This window comes from Notamacropus eugenii, chromosome 4 (assembly GCF_028372415.1).
Source record: "Notamacropus eugenii isolate mMacEug1 chromosome 4, mMacEug1.pri_v2, whole genome shotgun sequence".
Classification (NCBI taxonomy): domain Eukaryota; kingdom Metazoa; phylum Chordata; class Mammalia; order Diprotodontia; family Macropodidae; genus Notamacropus; species Notamacropus eugenii.
This window is the reverse complement of record NC_092875.1, coordinates 433,347,790-433,355,374: the sequence shown is the minus strand read 5'-3', so window position 1 is coordinate 433,355,374 and position 7,585 is coordinate 433,347,790. Positions and strand designations below refer to the sequence as shown.

The window sequence follows — 7,585 nt, the reverse complement described above, 5'->3', positions numbered from 1 at the left end:
GGCATATAAAGTGCTTTTCAATCCTTAAAACATATTACAAATAGGTGATTATTATTTATTTCATGTTGCTTCGAACATGGAGAGATGTCTTTCTAGATTCCTGATATGCCATTTCCTTTGACATTCAAAGGCCAGTCTGCTTGTTATTCTAGACATCAGAAATCTAAAAAGAATTAATGAATTATGACAATTATCAAAGAAAAATGGTTATGTTATTACTAGAACCAAATGTATATTTTTAATATAAATTTATCTTCCATGTTTGACATATATGGTAATTTTCTAGCATCTAGAATCTTAGCTAATCCTAAAATCCAATTCCTAGACTGGCTTAGAAGAGAATTCACTGGATATAGAAATTATTTACTATCTATCATCTATCTAATCTATTATCTATGTATCTCTCACCTATTTTCTATCATCTCTCTCTCATCTACCCATCTCTCATCTATATCTATCTACCTAAATCTATTATCTATCTGTATCTATTTATCTCTACCTAGCTGTCAACTATCTATATCCATCATCTATGTCAAACTATATATCTATCATCTACATCAATCTATCTATATCTTTCATCTATCTATATCCATCATCTATATCTATGTATACCTACCAATCTATTATCTAACTATAGCCTTCATCTTTATCTATCCTCTGTCTCTGCATTCACACGCACTAGGGGATGCTGGAAATTTCAGATGGAAAGAAAAGAGGACAAACTTGTCCTCCTTCTCCCTGTGTCTCTCTTGGGTGTCTGGGAGAAGAGTATTCTGACTGTTAACTGTAGCCTCAGTCAGTGGCACGTTTGCATTTTATTTTCTCATGCAGATGACTATTACTTCCCGTTATATTGTGTCTAGGAAACATTTTTAAGTATTCCTGTGGGGAAATAATTTGGATGGTGAATTTCTACCCCTGACATTATGAAATAAGTGCTCTGGGCCTCACAGCACAGTCTTTATCTGCTTTACAGTAACATAGCCAGAGACAACAGGCTGTAAGGACATTTGCTACTGAAAGACATAAACTTTCTGCCAATGAGTCATAAGAATATCCCTTATGTGAACATCAGTGAGTAAACATTTTTTTCTCTTGCATTCACTTTGGGCAACAAGACACTAATTTCATATCCTGCAAAATGTAAGCTAGTCGATAAACATTTATTAAATGCCTACTATATGCCAGGCACTGTGCTAAATACTACAGGTATTTAGGAAGGCAAAGACAGTCCCTATTCTCAAAGAGCTTTCAGTCTGATGGATGAAGCAATGCACAAACAACCAAGGTAAACAAGTTATATACAAAATATTTTGGAGATAATTAACAGAGGGAAAGTACTAGAATTCAAGGGGATCAGGAAAGCCTTCCTGAAGAAGGTGGGATTCTAGCTGGCACTTGAAGAATGCCAGGAAATCCAGGAGGTAAAGATGAGGAGGGAGAGAATTCCAGGCATAGGAGACAGCTCAGGAGAGTTCTTGGATCTGGGAGATTGGGTGCCTTGTATGAGGACTAGCTTAAGGCCAGTGTCACTAGGAGGCTGAGTATGGAGGAGTGGACAAGGTACGAGAAGACTGAAACAATATGTGTTTGGAGGACAGGTTGTGAAGGGATTTGAACACCAGAGGATTTTATATTTGATTCTAGAGGTGATAGGGAGCCACTGGAGTTTAATGACGATGGGAGTAACATGGTCAGAACTCATTTTGGGAAGAGCACTTTGACAATAGAGTGGAGGATCAATTGGAGTGAGGAGAGACAAAGCAGCAGGATACTGCTATAGTTTAGGCATGAGGTGGAAGGGGCTTCCACTTGGGTAGGGGAGGTAACAGTGTCGGAGGAATGAATGGGATGTACACTAGAGATGGTACAAAGACAAAATCAACAGATTTGGCAATCGATCGAATATGAGATTTGGGAGAGAATGAGGAATTGAGATGTTATATTGTGAACCTGGGTGGCTGAGAAGATGGGAATTATCCTTCACAGCAATAGGGAAGTTAGGAAAAGAAAAGGGTTTTGAGGAAAGATAATGAGTTCAGTTTTGGATACATTGTTTAAGATATCTACAGGACATTTAATTTGAGATGTCTAAGAAGTATTTAGTAATGTGAAACTTGAGAGCAGCAAAGATGTTAGGGCTGAATAAGTGGAATACGAAACTTCAGGATAGAGGTCACAATTGAATCCATTGGAGCTGATGAGATTGCCAAGTGAAATAGTATAGAGGGAGAAGAGAGGAAGACTTGGAACAGAACTCAGTGGGACACCCACAGTTGGAGGACATGACCTTAATAAATATCCAGCATAAGAGTCTGAAAAGGAGCCACCATGTGTGTAGAAGGGAACCGAAAGAAAGGCATCATGAAAAACCTTCTCATTCTGTAGAGGCCCATGTATCTAAAGATCTCAAAGCACTTTAAAAATAAGTCACCTGTAGTCTAGAGGTAGAAAAAAGAAAGCATGTGATAAATTTCCCTTTCTTATGGTATTGAACAAAATAATGTGAAATAATTCAGAAATTATTCAAATATTGTTGAGGCAGCTACGTAGTATAGTGGGGAGATAGCTGCCACTGAAGGCTAATCCAGCCTTAGACACTTACCAGCTCTGTGACCCTGGGCAAAGGTCTCTGTCTACCTCAATTTCCTCAACTGTAAATTGAGGTCATAATAACTCCCAGGATTGTTGTGCACATCAAAGGAGATAATAGTTGTAAATCACTTAGTACAGTACCTGGAACATGCTAAGCACTTAAATGATTATGTCCTTCTCCTTCCCTACTTAGTATCTCAGTCTTTTTTTTTTTTTTTTGATGAGGTTCAGAGAGAAATGATCCAAGGACAAGCCACTGTTCCGCTATCATTCCTTTATGTTTCATGTTCTATCAGTGATGGTGCAGATAATTAAAATCATGGCTTTATGTAATTGAATGAATGTCAGGATGGGAGCACATCTTCTGTAGAGTGTTCAAAAGCATCTTCAGGACAACATTTAGAGTGGACAGGAAAACATCTACTTTATCCTGTTCCCGCTCAGTTTTATTTCTTCTGAAACCATTTCAGTCACTCAGTAAATATTTATTAGGCATTTGCTGTGTTCCAGGCATTGTGCTAAGTGTTGAGGATACAAATATAAAAAGAAAGATAGTTCATGCCTCAAGTCTTATGCCTTACAGTCAAATGGAGAAAGACAATGAACAAAAAGAAGCTAAAAAGCAGGGGATGGGTAGGAGTCCGAGCTGGGAGAACCATGATGGTTTGACTCATTCCCGCAGCTCATGTGGATCTTGGTGTCCTGGTTGCTGGAGCAATGGCCGAATTGGACCATGTAGTAAAGCCCAAAACAAAACTGGCCAAGAGTTTCCTTGAGAAGAGAGAGCCTAAACTCAATGGAAATGTTATAAATGCCATGCTTATTAAAGGAGGAAATGCGAATGCAATAATTACTCAAGTACTCAGAGATATGTATGCTTTGAAGAAACTGTATAGTGTTTTATATATAAAAAAAACATTACTAGACCTTTTGAGGATCAGACATCATTGGAATTTTTTTCGAAGAAGTCAGATTGCTCCTTATTCGTGTTTAGGTCTCATAATAAGAAGCGAGCAAATAATTTCATAGTTGGTTGTATGTATGATTATCACATCTTGGATATGATTGAATTAGGTATTGAGAAGTTTGTCTCACTTAAAGATATTAAGAACAGCAAGTGCCCTGAGGGAACCAAACCCATGTTGATATTTGCTGGTGATGCTTTTGATGTGACTTTAGAAGACTGGAAAGTCTTCTTACTGATTTCTTCAGAGGTTCTATGGTACCAAATATTCGTCTTGCTGGCTTAGAGTACATTTTGCATTTCACTGCACTGGATGGGAAGATTTACTTTTGGATCTATAAATTATTATTGAAGAAATCTGGTTGCAGAATACCATGAATTGAATTGGAAGAAATGAGACTGTCACTGGATCTGGTCATGAGGAGAACCTATTGGGCATCAGATGATCTTTATAAGTCATCCATGAAATTGCCTAAAGCCCAGAAGTCAAAGAAGAAGAAAAAAATCTCCCATGATACTTTTGGTACAACTTATGGAAGAATTCACATGCACAAAGAAGATCTGAGTAAATTGCAAACAAGGAAAATGAAGGGGTTGAAGAAAAGACCTGCAGAAAAGTTGACTGATAATCAAGAAAATAAATCTAAGAAAATTAAGATGAGAAAAACTGATTAAATTTAGTCTACAGTTGGCTATTATATTTTACAGGAAAGAATTGTTAGATGTAAACAGTACTATAAATTCTATTATTTGAATCTATTAGGTGTGGGCTTTTGTTGTGGTTGTTGTTAAGAGGTAAATGTATCAGTTATGTTAACATATTGTAAACTTGAGGCAAGACTTATCCTATTTTATTTTTGTATTTTGAGTGCCTACATAGTGCCTTGTAAACAGTAAGGCACTTAATACTTGCTAACTAAAATTTTGTTATGATTTTTCTTATAACTATTCATATGGAAGAAGCATAATGATGTAAGGGCTTAAAATAAATACAGTTTACTTTTTTTTGGATAAAAATAAAAGAGGGGATGGTGAGGTGGGAGGCTGGGGGAGGTGAAGAAGGTACTTGGTGCAGGGACATGAAGAGGCATGGTGGAGACCAGATCAAAGAATGAATGAATGAAATGAACATTTGCTTGGTTGGGAAGCCCTCTTTAGTGGAAGCTTTGGGAGGAATTCTTGCTCTGACCTCCAGCCTTCCAATCAAAGAAGAGTAGAGGGTACTTAGGGTACCAGTCAGATGTGAGGACCAAAGCTGATGCAATCTGAGAGGACGATGAGTTTCTTGGTGATGTGTTTTCCTTGGGGCATTATCATAATGGAATCCAGACCAGGAGAGTAAAGCTGGTGAGAGTTTGGAGATTATGAATATTCAAGATGTCAACATTTTTTAGTTGTTATTTTTATTCATTTGAATGGACCTGTGATTTCACCTATGTTGGTAGTTGCCAATCAGGAACTTCTTCTACCAATGAGATAGACATCTTCTCTGAGACATAATTTTAGAGAGCTGTCTGAGGAATTAAGAGTTTAAGTGACTTGCCCAGGGTGTGTAAGAGGTGGGACTTGTGCTCTGATCTTCCTAACTTCAAAACAAGATTATATACCATGCTACCTATTATTATTGTTATTCTACTTTAGTGGAAAGAGCACTGGATTAGGCAACCAGGGTTCCAATCCTGGCTCTGACACTTACATATCCATGTAAACTTAGGTATATCATTTCTTTGGGAGTCAGTTTCCTTATTTATAAAGTGAAGTGGTTCCTCTAGATCATCTAAGTAAGTCTATGATTCTAAGCTAACATAGTAAGCAGACACTATCTGGAAAGCATAGGATTACTTACCCTAGTCTTGTCTAATGATATCTGTGAGGAAAGGGGATCAAAAAAAGAGAGAAAGCATAGTCAAAGTACTGAGTTCTCTTGTAATGCAAGAACATGTAGCCCAGATCATAAAGAGAGGGAATCAGGACTTCTATGAACTTAATTCCTTAGCTAAATACCTCTCCTCTGGGAGCCCTGAGCTGGTAGGTTCCTTGCTGTCCTGGTGGGTGGGTAGGTGGGTGGGGCAGAATTCTATGTGCCAGAGGAACTAGGAATGTTTTAATTCTGGTCTTTGTTCCCATTTTTTCAGAATCTTTTTAAAATACAGTCATAGTTTCTGGTGCCAGGTGCAATAAAAGAGCTATTTTTTAGACTCCCCATCAGCAGTAATATAGTGATGACCTCTTCATTCAGGAGTCAGAATTATGGCAGCCTCAACTGAACACAGTAACTAAGCAGAAGAATATTAAAATTTCACTGTAGGGATCAGAAACTAGTAAGAACATAATGTAAGAGTGTGTATATGTGTGTGTGTATGTGTACATCATGACTGGACAGGTAAGTGGTGCAGAGGATAGAGTGCTGGACTTTGATTAAGGAAGACCTGAGATCAAATTTGTCCTCAGACACTTACTAGATAGGAAACTCACATAAACTCAGTTCCCTAAACTGTAAAGTGGGGATAATAAAAGCCTCCTAGGGTTGTTGTGATAATAATTATAAAGTGCTCAGTACAGTGTCTGGTACATAGGAAATACTGCATGAATGTAAGCTACCATATGTTATATTTTTGGTAATATATTTAATATACAATATAATATATACTTATATAAGTAATTCAAGTCAGCACACATTTATTAAGCATGCAAAACACTATATTAGATACAGAATTTCTTCTTCTTTGGTTTCCTTTCCTACCTATATGACTATTCCTCACTCTTTTTTGCTCAATTCAACTCGCTAGAGGGGAGGAGCCAAGATGGCGGAGTAGCAAGACACACATAAGCTAGCTCCGAACCCACAGCCCATAAAATATCTGTAAAGAAGAACTCCCAACAAATTCTGGAGCAGCAGAAGCCACAGAACAATAGAGTGGAGGAGATTTCTGTTCCAGAGAGCCCTGAAAAACCAACACGAAAGGTCTGTCTTGCCCTGGACCCGGTGCAGAGCCCAGCCCTGTCTTGGCCACATGGCACTGAGAGGAGCAGATCCGAGCAGGCTTCAGGGACAGAATCTCCAGTGGCCTGGCAGGTCCCTCCACCCATAGGTGGCAAAGGTCAGTGAGAGAGTCTCTTTGGCTGGCTGAGAGGGGAACAGGGTGTCTTCATAACTCAGGCCCCCTGGGGAGACAGCAGCAGAGGCAGCAGCAGACAAGGGCTCCCAAAGTAGGCAGGAGCCTGGATCCATTGTTGAAGGTCTCTGCATAAACCCCCTGAGGGAACTGAGCCCTGCATGCTGGCCCTGCCCCTACCTGAGCAGCTGAACTTAATCTCACTGAATAGCAGCCCTGCCCCCACTGAAAGCCCTGAGGCTTCGAAGCAGCATTTGAATCTCAGATCCCAAGTGCTAGCTGGGCAGATCTGGAGGTGTGGTGGGTGTGGAGAGGACACTCAGAAGTCAAGTAACTGGCTGGGAAAATGTCCAGAAAAGTGAAAAAAAATAAGACCATAGAAGGTTACTTTCTTGGTGAACAGATATCGCCTCCCATTCTCTTGGATGAGGAAGAACAATGCATACCATCAGGGAAAGATATAGAAATCAATTCAACTCGCTACATCATGGGTTGTGTCTGTTCTTTGTTCCCAAAGAAGATCATTACCTCAGGGAGATGATGACATGACTTGCAGTTGACTGATTTGAGTGAGGGAGGGCTGTACAAGGTGGCAAGACTCACTTTCTCCTCCAGAGCCATCTGGGTCCAGTGGCCTGATTTGCATCAGAACATCTGAAGATGGCCCAGAATGCCCTAGAGACCCTGGACTTTTTAAGCTAAGGTTTTCTCAGGTTCTCACTCTGAGTGAAGTAAATCAAGAAATTATAAAACAAAAACAAAAGAATGAAAAAAATAGCAGATAATGTGAAATATCTCACTGGAAAAACAACTGACCTGGAAAATAGACCCAGAAGAGACAATTTAAAAATTATTGGACTACCTGAAAGCCATGATCAAAAAAAAAAAAAAGCCTAGACATCATCTTTCA

At 39.0% G+C, this 7,585-nt stretch overlaps 1 pseudogene; it reads left to right on the top strand.

Annotated features, from left to right (window-relative positions):
- Positions 1-3,312: 3,312 nt before the first annotated feature.
- On the top strand, positions 3,313-4,234 carry LOC140498626 (ribosome production factor 2 homolog pseudogene; annotated as a pseudogene).
- Positions 4,235-7,585: the final 3,351 nt, after the last annotated feature.